The 13,431-nt window shown below is 44.9% G+C and overlaps 1 long non-coding RNA gene across 1 annotated transcript; it reads left to right on the plus strand.

Moving 5' to 3' along the window:
* Nucleotides 1-535: 535 nt before the first annotated feature.
* Nucleotides 536-13,026, plus strand: LOC125944543 (uncharacterized). The gene is made up of 3 exons (XR_007466266.1): nucleotides 536-720; nucleotides 2,706-2,911; nucleotides 12,854-13,026. It is a non-coding gene; the product is annotated as an uncharacterized LOC125944543 (long non-coding RNA).
* The last annotated feature ends 405 nt before the right edge of the window (nucleotides 13,027-13,431 follow it).

Below are 13,431 nucleotides of genomic sequence, written 5' to 3' on the forward strand. Positions count from 1 at the left end.
AGCGATTCCCATTAGAGACTGAAATTCATGGGCCTATCTCGTATTTCAGACCTTGTTTATTCGTAATATTTTCCAACGAAGTCAGAAATTCCTCTCTATGTGGGTGCATTCTTGTTGCTTATTTCAAGTTTCCCAAAAGTGTGGTCTAAAAAGTTTTGACCGGTTACTTCCGATATATAGACTAAAAAATGCATCTGCAAGTGATACGTTTCGGAAAATATTATTTCAATCACAATTTATTTGTCTTTTTAAGGTCCATTAATCGTTTTATGAAGATTCACTCATGTCATGCTGTGGAAGCGAATGTACCCTTCTGCTGTACAGAGATATGCCATTGTTATCAAACCACCACTTTCACCATCCACAGGCCTAGACGTTATTCCCAGGGAAGCACGCAGAGGTACAGACATTTTTTCCCAATGCTGACGCTAGAACTACGCACAGAAACACACCAGCTGGGTGAAAGGTTTTGATAAATGATCCCTTTGTTTAACAGCCACGACAATCTCTGGTGACGAAGAAGGGCAAGCGGACGCATGCCTTCCATTACAGCAATGCCGCAGCGACGTTCAGGCTGACGTAGCTTTAATGTATAAAAAGAAACAAGACCTTCAGTGGTAGGCGCCTATTTCTGGCCGATAAGTCTTTGCACTCGGAGCCCAAAATGTCTGCTTTCAAGAATGTGGCATTTGTTCTTCTCTCGATGACTATCATGTGGGGGTAAGTACATCAGCCCTCAGGCACTAATAGAGTTTAATGTTGAGCTAGTTGGTATTTTGACCTAAGAACCTTAATTCTTGAAATGACGCGCAACGGGACGGCACATCGGAGAGGAAGACGAACATTGTGCCTGTGTTCGTCTTCCTCTCTCTTGTGCCGTCCCGTTACGCGCCATTTCAAGATGGTTCTTAGGGGGCACTAAAAGTGTAGCCTTTTATAAAACCTAGAAATCGCGTTTGCCGTTGCCCTTAGGCCATTTGCTTTACTCTGAAAATTACGCTGGTCCTCGTTAAGTGTACGTTTGGCAACCACCTCACGCAGAGCTCCCCATTTATTATGCGGTGAAGAATACAAAATTTTGTCAATCACTGGGTTTGAACTCTTATTGCTGTGGTAATGTGCAATCGGGAGCTTGACCTGCTAACCACGGCATGCGCTGTCGTGCAGCTTTGGTGAGTTTGATGCCACCTATGAGAGTATTTCGGGAGCCAGCACAGGCAATAATGTAGTGAATTAGAGTGACATTGTGTGCATCGCAAACAAGTTATTCTTCAGAAGGTGGCAATACACGCAGTGAAAGGCTGCTGTCAGAGGCAAGGATTTTTGATCCGGAGAAATTGGTGAAGTTTGCTGGTATTTATTGCTTTTTTGCATAAAAAAAAAAACTAAACGAACGACTCGCTCAGTCCCCCACTGTGAGCATGCGCGAAAAGCTACAGGAAGAAAGTTGCAAATCTAGAGAGCCAATCCAAGAGTAAAGATCGGTTCGTCACTAGCGACCTTATGGCACATTGTGTTTGCAAACCTGAATCACCTTACGAGTGCAATGACTTTCATTTATTTTCTATGATTTGTACCTTATGTCAATTTCATTTTTATTGCTCCATTCATATCGCATAGGCTTTCATGGACATTACGACCACTTAAACATAGGTTACGCAGCGGTATTTAGACCAGGGGCGGTATTCTGTAAGAGTCCAATTAGTGGACTGTCCATTTCGGGTGTCGCTGATTGGCTGCTGCTTCACGTGCAGGAAGGCGCCAGCCAGTCTCCTTCCTGCACGTGAAGCAGCAGCCAATCAGCGACAGCAGCAATGGACGTAATGTAGCAGCTTAAGCACCTTTATTACAAGTTGAAAAACAGAATAGACGTTTGCGAACTTAAATTATACCGGTATTTAGGACCGGCATCAATACTCCCTACAGACTGTAGGAGATACTTTATCTTATTTATCTCAGCAACGTTTTTACAAACATTGCTGAAAATTGCGAAATTTAGGAAATTTGAAGTATGAACGTCAAAACTGTAACTCACAATAAACAAATATACCAATTTTGTAAACTGCATTGATTGGAACATCTAACGCGGACAAAAATGATGTATTACACCGGCTCCGAAATATGCCCCTAATTTATGGGTTGGACATTTCAAAAACATTCGTAAATACTGTCATAAGTCGGTATATGAAGTTTATCTTCTTTAGACGCCCTCACAGATGCAGTTTAAAAATGGCGATATCTGTTTCTGATGGAGAATTAGGGATGTGTAAAGAACGTCGTTCAATTGAAAAAAAAAAACCTTACTGATTTTTGTAGAAGTATCAGTAGCTAGATTTTAAATTTCCCCCTCAAATGCCAGCGGTGTTCCAGCGGTGTTCTAATGAGAGCATTTCTGCGTATTACGTGTATTTTTATAGGGCAATAGGAGTTGGCTACGTGCTGAAGTTTTTCCTTCGAGCACGATCAGCACCACGTGGCATGCGTATGCTACACTCAGCTTCGATCATAAATGCGCAGCTATAAGCCATCAATGTAGCGTTCAAACACATTACTGTGTGGCCGAATCCTCCCTGGGGGTACGAGCCATGTTTTGAGGCCACAACATGCCAGTATTTACGGCTTGCAGCGTGGGAGATTCTGATAAATGAATTATTACCGCGTAAATAATCGCGAAGGGTTCATAGAATATGTCTCTGGTATTCCAGGATTGAGTGCATGGAAATCCTTGATGAATGGTCATGCACGCCGTGCTCATGCGTTTGGACAGGCCATACATGGCGGTGGTCTTCATGGTAGAGAAAATCTACGCAACATAGATAACGGCGGACTTACTCCACCCACGATAGATAATGATGGGCTGACTCCTCCTCCCAACATAGATGACGGCGGACTTCCATCCTGCGGGCAACCGGTGAGGACCTTTTCTGACTGTATATGTGAAACTGACTATCCCAACCCAACTACATCTAAGGCCCGTGCTTCGCATAAACTACTAAGCAATATATAATGTCCTGACAGGATGTCCTGACAACAATATCCACCTTGTCTATACTATTTACATGCGGTTTTTTGTGCATTACACGTAAATCTTTCAGTAAAGTTACGACTAAGAAATGAGAGCACCGAAAATATTTTTAATGCGTTAGCATTCTTATGGTACTTATGTTACTTTCCGGGGACTATGTATGTATGTATGTATGTATGTATGTATGTATGTATGTATGTATGTATGTATGTAGTATGTATGTATGTATGTATGTATGTATGTATGTATGATGTATGTATGTATGTATGTATGTATGTTATGTATGTATGTATGTATTGTTATTTTTATTTTCATCATCATTCATAATCATTCATCATTAGTACAGAAGGAGGTCCCGGAGTTACAAGAACTGTCAGGGGGACCTCCTACTGGTAATTTAACAATGGAATAATTAATACATTATGGAACATAACAGCAACAGACATCAGAATACACGAAGTTAGTGAAGCAAATAATCAATACAAGAAAGGTGCTTACATAATTGAAGTTCAAATACAGGCAAACGAATATATACAGCGTATCAATAAATAAATAAATTGACACGTTATGGAAGCATAGGAATGACACATATCAAAGAACACGAGGTTAATTTAACGATAAGCGGAGGTAACGGGTGTATGTACGCATGTATGTACGCATGCTGTATGTATTGGAGTATGTATGTATGATTATGTATGTTATGTATGTATGTATGTATGTATGTATGTAGGTATGGATGTTGTATTGTATGTATGTATGTATGTATGTATGTATGTATGTATGTATGTATGTATTTTTATTATTTCATCATCATTCATCATTAGTACAGAAGGAGGTCCCGGAGTTACAAGAACTGTCAGGGGGACCTCCTACTGGTAATTTAACAATGGAATAATTAATACATTATGGAAACATAACAGCAACAGACATCAGAATACACGAAGTTAGTGAAGCAAATAATCAAATACAAGAAAGGTGCTTACAATAATTGAAGTTCAAAATACAGGCAAACGAAATACATACAGCGTATCAATAAATAAATAAATTGACACGTTATGGAAGCATAGGAATGACACATATCAAAGAACACGAGGTTAATTTAACGGATAAGCGGATGTAACGGGTGTATGTACGCATGTATGTACGCATGTATGTATGTATGTATGTATGTATGTATGTATGTATGTATGATGTATGTATGTATGTATGTATGTATGTATGTATGTATGTATGTATGTATGTATGTATGTATGTATGTATGTATGTACGTATGTACGTACGTATGTACTGTAGTGTGTGTGTGTGTAACCGTTTTCCCGCCTGCCTGGGTCACTGGGTAGTCCATGGTCGAATAGGTAGTGCATCGCGTTGCTGTGCTGAGGAAGTAGGTACTGAAACTGACCGTCGCACCAACTTGGGTTGTACACATGTGCCGCTCTTCAACGAACCCCCTTTCACGCCGACATGGGTCACTGTAGATGCGGGACTGGGTAAGTACCGCAGTTCGAAGAAACGCTTTGATGCCGACTTGGAGCATTGTGTATGTGCCACTCAGTCTGCACTGGTCTTCAATGAATCTCTTTGATGCTAACTTGGGCAACACTAGGTCTGCGCCACTGGGAATGTGCCGCTCTACATTGACGAAAAAGATCTCTTCAATTTCTCCGATGCTGAGTCGAATCGAACCCGCGTCACGAGGGTTCCTCAAGTACAGCAATTCGACACTTTGCACTGACTATGTGCCGCTATTCAATGCATAGCTTTCCGGCCAACCAACACTTTAGCGAGCTGCGCCATTAATACACTAGGCATGTGCCAAGTCTTCGATGAACCTCTCGCTAATTCTAGTCACTGAGTATGTACCATTGGGTGTGCGGCAAGCGAGGGAACTATTCTCAGCGTTCGCATGTACCGGGCTCGCGACGCGTCTCGTCTCGTAGGCCACACTAGGACTTCTCCGTAGTGCAAGCGTTTCCAGAAAGAAGAGCGAGAGAGAAGCCCCCTTGCCGCATTACCCGTTTGTCAGCGTCCGGGCGCACCGACGCGACATGCATTTCAGGGGTCACGCGCAGGCTTCGCGGCGGCAGCGCTAGATGGCGCGGAGTGCTGTTTGGATAGCGCGAAAGAGGAGTCGTGCTATAGTACACGCATTATACATATACCTGTAACTCGTTTCGACGGTGGCAATACGTTGTGTCGGAATACTGATTCAATGCTAAACGCATTATCGTCGACAGCTATCGTGAGATGGCTTTGTCGAATGTTTTTAGAGAGCTGTCTTACTTTGAAATGATTTATTTTCGGACTTGGAATCTCTGTTAGCGCCACACTGTTATTTAGATTATTTGATGCCGATTAATATTTTTGCTAGTATCCTATTGAATAATTAATTTACTTGTATAAAGAAAATACGGCTTAAAGCTACGGAGTTTAACGTTCTGTACCTTAATGGGCTATAGTAGATGACTTATTGGATTTCCCTGAAGTAATTTAAATCCGAAGGTTCCTTTTCATATTCCCCTCAATTTTTGAGTGCTTGCTGCTGGCTGCTATAGCTGTTCCTGCCTTGACACAAAAAGTGACGCTGATGGTCCAGTAATGCACAGCCTTATTGAGTAAGTCAGCAAAATTACATCTCGCGGGGCATCTTTTGTTGACCGGTAGATAGCATCGCATGTGCGTACAGCCGGAAATGAATCGGTTGATACACCGACTTGCACTTGCGTTCACAAAGACTGTGACTGCCCGGAAATATCCTGTAAGCTGACGGCGCTCGACTGCTGAATCGTCGCTACATTCTAATGCAGCAAACTCGACCAGCGTGTTTCAATTGAATCCTTTCGTCCCCATGTTCATGGTCAAGGCTAGCCTCGTCGCGCTAGAGTACTTCTATCGTACTCAAGCTAAGGGTTGGCTGTGTCCTAGTTTGGGAACGTTTACGCTGTTGATGTCTGGATAGTCTGCCGTGTGCTTCTCTTCGTTTGTTTGAGATACCTAAGCACGTGATAGTGAAGTGTCCATGTTTTATTTGCGCAACGCACGTCACTGCTGGAAGAATGTCGTTTTATTTACCTGTGGTGTACGCCCTCGACGAATGCCTGTATCGAAGCGGTTCTGCATTTCGAACAACTAGCGAGGTCCACGCGTCCTCCTTAATTATTTAAAAGCGAGCCACCTTGCTTATCGTTTGCAGCGTATACTTGTGAGTGATGAGACATCACAAGCGAAAAACTTCAAGCGCAAAGAAAACAGAATAGCAACTAGCGCGCTCTCAGGCATTGCTTATTTGTTAATTTGTTTACAGGCGTCAACCTTTTTTAATATGTACAGCTTTATTTTGCTACCGCGACAGGCTTTCCATTCGTGTCTTTGAGGTGTACGATAGCTAGTGGACATACCTCACCTTTGGAAGTTCGCGTTCACTTGAAGGCAGCGCTATGCATTACATAGAATACCTATTGTAACAAAGTGACAAACATGTCTCTGGAAAGACAACGAATGAGTGATAGAGTGTCATCGGGCATTGCCTCTATTTTCTTGCTGTACTTATGGCTGCCATTCGGGATTGTTTCGTCTAGTTTAACATAGTAACAAAACTGATTTTGTGTAGCATTTTCTTTCTTGTAGTTCTATGTACTGTTTAAAGGCATACTTCAAGCGCTTGGAGCAGTTTCTGCTAAAGTTTGTTGCACCATTTACCAATGCATGCATATACGTCAAACATTCCTAGCTTGCTTATTCATTACCGTTTGAAATGTATCTTCTGAAGATAAACTACAGACGAATACTTAAATGCAAGATTAGCATTCACGTATGAAATTAACCTATAGCTGCACAGCCGTCATAATCGTATAAATATGATCATAAATAACACGCGTGGCCAGCCGCGGTTGCTTAATGGCATTAGCGTTGCACTGCGGAGGTCGAGGGCGCGGGTTAGACCACGGGCGCCGCAGCCGCATTTCAGTGAGGGTGAAATGCAAAAACGCTTGTATACTTAGGTGCACGTTAAAGAACTTCAGGTGGTCAAAATTTTATCCAGAGTCCCCCATGCACTAGGGCGTCCTCAAGACCAGATTGTGATTTTGGCATGTAAAACCCCAGAATACAAATAACACGCAAGCTATTATATTTTTGCAACTCACGTGTCCCGATATCGTAATGTTAACTTCTTTTACTTATTGCCGACTGCTTCATTTTTATATAAGTACGAAGTCAACATACAAGTCAACATTTTTTCTAGGCTGCTGATTAAAACCTGAAGCGTATAAAATGACAAAAAATGACTGCATATAAATCAGGATTTTGAGCAACAGCTCATCTTCTGGACAATACCTAATCTTCATATATTTACTTGAATGGTAAATTCGCGTTATTACCTACAGTAAAAATGCGTTCAATGCAACCATTTTGTAAGCAGAACAAATACGACTGTAATTGAGTAGCTTTGAGAGCAGCACAAGGAACGCACGCGAAAGGAAGCCACACCTTCATGCTCGCAGCAATGCGATGGCTTCACAGATGCGGGGAGAAGCCTTAGATGGTCTAGCTGGTTTTTCTCCCGGACCCGCTACCATCCAGGGCAGGTGCGAACGAAAGTGGTGGCCGCATTGCTGTCTGCTCTGTTATGAATATGTAGTGGTGCCGCCACAGCTGCACATTTCGTAATTTCTTCGCGATTTCTGAATACCTCGTAGCGGCATCTTTGGATTATAAGGCACGTGCTGTGGTTTATCGGGAAATTGTTTGCTGATAACCAGATGCTGCACTGCCATTAGCAATTTGTTGAAGGCCTCCGGCCATGCGCAATAACAACAAAATTACTTAAGGGCTCAAATTGTGCTTTGGCGTCGCATTCTTTTACGAGAACGCAGCCTAGTTTATAAAGTTGAAAGCTCAATGACAAAACCGTAATGTTACTTTGTCGTACAGGTAGCGATATTTATCGTAAGCGAATGTGCGTATTGTAATAAATAACTGAAGCTATGTATATATCTTCAAGTAAGCGCGGTAACGTGACTTCCATTCCATACCTTCAAGTTTCCCACGCTTTTGACGCCAACGTTCAGGCCAGCAGCTGACCCCATGTTGATGGCACCACCTGTTACTAGGATCCACGGAGGAAGTATAGAATGAAGGATGCAGCATTGCGTAAAAAAGCTGAAGCCAAGAAAAGTCGGTCCACCATGGGATCATGTCGGGGAACGTTCAAGTGTCTTCCCCCGCTGGGCTAGCTGCACGCGCTTTCGAAATGACAATGGGCGTGACAGCAACCTGCAGCTGCCGCATCCGCACATCGCGGCGAAGACGATGAATAGTATATACGTTGAAATAAACGACAAAATTTGCGCAAGCATATGGGTAGCAGACGTACACAGAGTGGCTAGAAGGGCACACGAACAAGTGCGAGTCGATTAAAACCAATCGGGAATGAAGCACACTTTAGAGTCCGCCGAGCGCAGGGTCACGGGTCGGGCCGGCGTATTCGGAGAAAAACGGTGAAGCCGATGGTTTCACCGAGAGTCGGCTAGTGAAAGCTGGTTGTATGAAGTAATGCACTCTAGTTGATTATTGCGATAGCAATTATGCGGACGCTCGAGGCGCAAAAAACGCGTTTGGCTCAACCCCCGCTGTTGTCGGGCTGTCTCGCACGACAGCGCATGCGCGGCTCAAGCGCGGATGGTTAGAGGACCTTCAGAGACGGGGAGTGTATGTTTGGCTGCAAAAACGACGAAGTGAAATGGACACAGCGTCAAACCTCCGCTCAGTCGGCTCTCCTCAGAGCCAGAACCGCGTTTTGTCTTCAGCTGCTGGCATGGGTATTGCGCAAACAGCAGCATTCCTGCTACGCGGTTCTGCGCATGCCACGCCGGTATGCACACATTTTTCATGAGCCAGGATCTGAGTGGAATACCACAGTACACTTCAAACTGCAAACGCTGACTGTTTGGCTTAGGTCTCATCCCGTGCACCATTGAGGTTCGACGTCTGCAACGCCGGTGGCGGCGCTCCTCATCACGCTAGCGTTTGGAGACGCCCGTTAGCTGCAAGTGCGCTGTTTCGGCTACGCAGCATGAGTTGTCTATCGTGCTGTATTCCACCAAATGTCACCCTCACGGATACAAGGATTGTACGCGTGTCACTGCCCGTCCGTTTCGCGAGCGTATCCTCCATTGCTAGATCTGTTGCAAAATTGGGGGTGCCGAGCCCCCACGACAGTTCGTTCGCTGATGCCATGCCAAATGCTGGACAAAAGCGCGGTCAAGAGCGACGTCGGAGTGACAAGAAAATCAAGTTTTATGTAAAAATTCCCATTTTGAGGTTCACAAGAAGAAAGGCTCGTTGATTATCGGAGCACACTACATGGCGGAGTCTCTACATGTCTCAACACCCCCATACAGCACCCAATATCCGCTTTATAAACAGTCGATTTTTCGTAGGTTGTTAACACGATCAAATTTTATGTTCTTGTCTCGGCCAATCGAGCTGGTGGAACTGTTCGCCACCTCCCATTCATGGTGTCACAACATCCCGCCTGACTCCGCCTCTGATGTCCAACCTTCGAACACGCTTATGATGCAATGAAGACGCAAGAAGCAATTGCACGTGAAACAGGGGTCGACGCTGTTCCCACGAAAGTCCTCGACGTTCACTTTTTGCAGCAATTATTGTGCTCTCCGTAACAGTCAGCTTGTAGCGATTTGAAGAATCTTTCCTGGATGGTCGCTACCGCTTCCAAAAAATGCGGCGGTGGCTGTATACCATCGAAGGGAGCTTGCCTGTTTGCCCGTCAATAGGGAGCACCGGGTCCCGTTGTCGTCCAGGTGGTAGCTGATGAAGCCATCGCATCGCGGGAAGCACACAAAGAAGAATAGAGCCTCAGGGGCTGTATTCTGAACATTCCGCCATTTTCTTCAAGGCGTGACGTAGGCATGACTCTTGCAAAATGGCGTGATGGCACTGTTTTGCTTTTGTAACGTGACGCAGCCTTGACGTTTTGTCTTACGAAATTGAACTCAATGCGCTTAACTTATAACGCTCTTGATAAAGGGAAACAGTTTTCCTCCTTAGTAAAAATGAAGTAGTTAGCTCAAAGCGTACGATTGTTCCGTCGAAGGCATCTCTCGTTTCCGTCATCTGCTGCGTACAAGCTGTCGCCTGCTTCATTGGCTAGGATGCGTGTCCCTGTGAAACGGAGTGAGTCGTCGTATATTGGCGCCAACGTGGTTGTTTTCTACCTTGAGACAGCATGCGCGACCGACCAGTGGTGATGAGCGCACATTCTACGCCGCGTTATTGCCATCTCGGAAACGGAAGTGACTCAGCCTGACTCGGCCGGTTGAGAAGCGCCCGAATATCCCCGATAGCGTTGCGCGCGCCACATGTAGCCGCTTGCGCAACGCAAGCGCCGGCGCTGCAATCTCTCGTTCGCTTCGCTGTTTACCCGCACCGAGTGAGGAAACTTATGGTAAGTTCAGCTGAGCCACCCTGGCACCGTGGCAGTGCAGCGGAAATTACGCCGAACACCGCCCGAGTTTCACATTTGGCTCCTGCCAGACGAACATGCGAGCCACCAAATGGGAGTTTGCGACTGTAGCGCCCTCTGCGAGATACATGCCGAATGCGAAGTTGAGCAGACGACGCTCCATTACACAGGCCACTTATCCCTTGGTCTCGCCGCTATTTGCAGACGCGAACAAGGTCAAGCATTTTATTGATGACAGATGCTTGAAATATGAAGTGACAAATGACTCTTGCCATTCGAATGATTTTGGGGGTACTGGTACGAGCCTGCAAACTGCGCTGGCAGCCCCTTGCATGTACTCCGACTTAGCCTTAAGTGTTTTCGGAACTGAAAAGAAACAACGGAAACGAAAGTTAGAGAATCAAACGTAGAAACTAATGCTGCAGCTTCATGTACCTCATTATCGTATGACACCGCTACATCGGTGATGAAATGGTTCGCCTTCGACGGCTGCTCTCGTCAGAGCTCCTGATTGCAGCGCAGATCAATTGGGTGGTCTTCGTTGACCGATGAGCTACTGGATTCTAGCAGCGAAAATTGTTTTGTGCGAGACACGCAGAGACACGGCTATAGTGAACTAGAATATACTATTCTATAATAGTTCACTATAGACGCGGCTTACATCGTAACCGCCTGCTACAAAATGGCGCCTGAACTGAACGGCTCGCTTTTCGTCGTCTGCTGCCGCGCGCTGCCCGACGGAATCGCACCGCGCTCCACCGTCGATCTGCGCGGTGGCACGGTGGTGCGCACTCGTGTCGTGTTCGCCCCAGCCGAACGTGCGCCACCACACGCGTGGCGCCCAGACGAACGTGCGACACCGCGCGAGTGCACTGAAAACGGCACGAGTGCCGTCAGCCGAAGGTACCATTAGTGGCGCCGCCTTGCGTATGGTTCTTTTTATAAATTAAAAAGCCGCCGTTTTTATTACATATGATGATGTGAAAAGTCATTCATCTTGATTACAATATGAACGCACTAGTGAACATTTCAAAATGCCGCAGAAGGTTTGTGATGTTCAACGAATATTATTTGAAATAAACTCGTGTTTAATAAAAATCACGCCTCAAAACACAAATGCGAACACCAACCGATAGCGATGCAAGTATTACGAGCACGCGTTATGAACAAAAGATTTTCATGGCCCCGAATGACGGGGAAAATGGGGCTATACGTAAGCGTCGTGGCCGCCATTGCATATGGCCGCTCAATAGCTAGCACAATTCGCGCGGCTCGTCGGACCAGAAATTATGGCGGAATATCTCTGCAATGCCCTTAGCGCAACGTCAAATTGGCGTTTACAAAACGGCCGTTCCTGTGACGCTCCTCACGGGATATTCCTTCAGCCAGTCAGCAAGCTGGCATGGCGGCTATCGTGGACCATCACGACATATTCGCCCAATTGCAGATTAATTTCACGCGCTTCTGCACGTTATACCGTTCACTTAGTTTTTGAAGCGCTAATGTCTCAATATAGCTGCCAAGGACCAGAAAAAAGTATGTCCATAAAGTTTGAAGCTCCACGTCACGTTTCGTCATCTTGATGAAAACGTAAATTGCACTATGCAAAACTACCGCTTCCCAGCGCATAGTTTAAAACACGCAACCTCTCGAAGGCCAATCAGCGAGTCAACATGGCGGATAATAGCGGCCTTGCAGACACCAAGCGTGTCGAGAATAGAGCCCCTGGCTAGGGATCTAGCTATCATCTTTGGATTGGCTTGGCTTGACTGTAGACAACGAGTGGTTTTATTTTTATCTCCCAGATGACGCAGCAGGTTTACATACATTTAGGTACATAGGCACTCCCATGTACTAAAAGCCCTGTCGTGACAGGCGCCGCCACGTTCCGAAAAGCGCTTGCATGCTGCATACGTATTGCCATGCCACAAATCTGAACTCTCTAATGCTTCGCTGTTCAGCCAAATGTGCCATTTTTTTTCTGTTACCCTTTTGAATCATCCATCCCCTTGCAGTAGGGTCCAAAATCGAATGACACTTGGCCAATCTTCACTGCCTTTCTTCTCTCTCCTAGACGTAGTTGAATATGTGGAATAAAATATGGAAATAATACTTAATGAAGCCTGCCATACGTATGTGTCCTTCCGTTGGCGAGTTGCGTCATTTCATCTATTTTGATATAATAATTTGCTACAGTAACGTTGTGCACATTGTTATGGAATACAAACTAGGTCAGTCTCACACCTTGCTACAGTAGCGGGCCTGTAGTAGCAAAATGTTTACAGCAGACATTCCAAATGCTTTGCAATAGCCCGTTTAACTTTGTGTTCTTTGTCACGCAGTGCCACTATGAAGACGGTTTACAAGATCAGCAATGCCCTGGTGGCTGCATTTGTACTGTCAACCCACAAGGTAGAACCAGTGATGGAACAACTGCAACGGGTATCTGCGCCGTAGAGCCTTAACATTGCTTTTGCGTGCTTCTGGAAATATTCGAATAGACGTTTCAGTAACACGTATGCCTACACATCATGAAATTATTATAATTTTTTGATTAAGGTGCTGTCATGACTAGAGCCTAATAAAGCCAACGTGATGTAGAGTTTACTACAAAGTATTTTGTGCAAAAAGTTATTCTGGCGTTCTTTGTAGCCCTTTGGCAATGCAAGTAATAGAAGTAAGCACCATAAAACTAGATTTTTGTTTTCAGTTAGCCTGTACGCGTCATCGTAACTGCCACGCTGTCTATGCGCGCAATTCAATGATAGTTAATCAGAACGAAACCCCGACTGCTTTACTTGGCCGACCTAATGGCCAGAGCATTCTTGTAATATACAGGAACCATACTGGGTTGGGATACATGCATCACTGAAATTTTACCAGTGCTAAACAGTGCTTGAGAATAAAAGGGTATCGGACT

Source organism: Dermacentor silvarum, chromosome 3 (genome assembly GCF_013339745.2).
Source record: "Dermacentor silvarum isolate Dsil-2018 chromosome 3, BIME_Dsil_1.4, whole genome shotgun sequence".
Taxonomy (NCBI): domain Eukaryota; kingdom Metazoa; phylum Arthropoda; class Arachnida; order Ixodida; family Ixodidae; genus Dermacentor; species Dermacentor silvarum.